Source organism: Archocentrus centrarchus, unplaced genomic scaffold (genome assembly GCF_007364275.1).
Source record: "Archocentrus centrarchus isolate MPI-CPG fArcCen1 unplaced genomic scaffold, fArcCen1 scaffold_58_ctg1, whole genome shotgun sequence".
Lineage (NCBI taxonomy): Eukaryota > Metazoa > Chordata > Actinopteri > Cichliformes > Cichlidae > Archocentrus > Archocentrus centrarchus.
Genome location: NW_022060279.1, coordinates 212,542 through 214,753, shown reverse-complemented (window position 1 = coordinate 214,753; position 2,212 = coordinate 212,542). Strand labels below are relative to the sequence as shown.

General features: G+C 35.6%; 1 protein-coding gene across 2 annotated transcripts in view; it reads left to right on the top strand.

The window, feature by feature from the left end:
- The first annotated feature begins 2,173 nt into the window (after positions 1-2,173).
- The window catches only part of mettl22 (methyltransferase 22, Kin17 lysine), a 61,451-nt gene continuing 61,412 nt past the window's right edge, over positions 2,174-2,212 (top strand). For both annotated transcript variants that reach the window (XM_030725552.1, XM_030725553.1), the window contains exon 1: positions 2,174-2,212. The gene's annotated coding sequence lies outside the window, so the exon portion shown is untranslated.

The following is a 2,212-nucleotide window of genomic DNA, read 5'->3' as shown; positions in this document are numbered from 1 at the left end:
TTAATGCTGTGTGTAGAGGAAAGAAGAAGAAGAGAAGAAAATGGAGGAAAATGTACACCTGATGCTGCCCTACAAGTTGCTGTGTTACTGTGCAAGTTGAGAGTAAAGCTGTTAAAAAGGAGTCGTTGCCTACTCACGTCACTGCTTCATATTACTTACTTCCAAACATAACAGTCTTCTCGAAGCTTTGTTTAAAAAAATTGGTTGCATAGATTTTGTTCTTAGATGTGACTTTGGTGTTGACAGACTCCCTGTTAAGCTATCTTCTTTTCACAAACAGGTCTTATTATGCTGTAACCTATCTGGAATAATAGATATGTGCTACATAGAAATAAGTCCCTGTATTTGGATCGCTGGATGGAAAAAGGTATTTGGTCCATAAGGCATTTTTTAAATGACGATGGAGGTTGGTTGTCCTATGAGGATTTTTGCTTATTGTATAATTTAGACTGCTGAGTTCAGCTGTATTGAACTCTATCCCTACTGCCGTCAAATATGGTTCAAAATATAAGCATTCAAACAGCCAACCTTCAATTACCTGCACTTCAAATGCATGGAGTAAACATTTTAGACAGAAGTAACACAAACGGATGCGTCTGCATCTAACTAACCTCATATTTCCTGCACAACCAAATAGAAACTCCATTTTAAATTTGTTTTTGGACTCAGAAGTTAATAAGTAGGTATGTTAAAGACCCCGTCTATGCGCTCTGTTGATTCTTCCACTCCGCCTGCGCGCACAGCGTTCAGCTCCGGCACAGGGGTCTCTCAGCAATTAGGGTTTTTGACTGGCTTGCAAAGGGTTATTTCCTTTGGATTTTTGGTATTATAGGGAATTCCTCCTCTTCTGCCTCGTTTTCGTTATATTTTGTTCGGTTCAAGATTTCAGTCGGCTTGGTCCCATCGAAGATTTGGCTCCAATTCAATCGCCATAAAGTCACACTTCGGATGTATAGGATTGATTCAAAGGTATGTAGGAATTTAATCCGGCCTGTTTTCCTTCTGTTGATGAACTTTCATTAAAATCTGTAGATGCGAAAGTGTTTTTTGGAGCACCGGAATTTAGGAGGTCTGACCGGCTGGTTCATGGCTGATGGAAAATCAATGAGAATGCACATGATTTCTGCCCAGTTAAACCAAGACATATTCATGAAATCTATATTGCATCATCAGGCTGTAAAAACATCTTAAATCAACAGTTATTTCATTTATAAATTTTAATGCATGCATGATCTGTGATTTTTGTAAGGATATTTTATGATTAATCACTAAATATTTAGTTTAAAAATTTTACTGACATGTTCTTACTAAAAACTAATTACATTCCAAATTTGATTTAATTCTGTTGGGAAATATGAAAGTTATGGCCATTTAGCTTTCTAGAGATCACAGATTTTCTTCAGTTAAGCAGTAAAACAGGAGGAGAAAACTGCCTATTTTTTCTTCACTTAAAATCTCATAACTTCCTTATTTGTAAACCAAATTTAACACAGTTGGTGTGATTTTGTTTGGATTTAAAGGCTCCATCCAGTGGTGTCAAATTTTAAGCCATTTGGGAAGTTTGATTATATATATATATATATATATATATATATATATATATATATATATATATATATATATATATATATATATATATATTTTTTTTTTTTTTTTTTTTGTAACATACCTATAATTTTGGGAAAACTTTCAGGACTGGATCCCAACAAAACCTTTTCTACCCCATCCCTTAATATTTGGAGCCACTCTCAGAGACAGAAAAACTGACCTTATACTTAACAGCCTGCTAATCTTTGCCAAATTCTTCATCCACACCTGGAATGGAAAACCTGACTTTTCAGCCTTTAAAAGCCTTCTAATGGACAGCCACCTGAAAGCCTTGGAACTGATGAAAAGCAAGCATCCTTGAAGCCTATAAAAATCTGAACTTATTTGATGAGAACTAGTGCCCCTCTGTCAATCTATCATTTTCTCTTCTTTCTTTTTTCTCCTCCGCTTAATGTTTTTTTTTTTCATCTTATGTCATATGTGTGCCTTAAACGTGTACAACCCGATGTATCTCTTGTGTATACGTGACACATATTTCTGTACAATTGTTCAAATGTTTAATTAAAAATTTAAAAAAACGGCGGTGACGTTGACGTACGATACGGCGGCGTGTGTAAGTTCACATCCGGGTCGACTGTCATGGCCGCTTAGTACACTAATATTG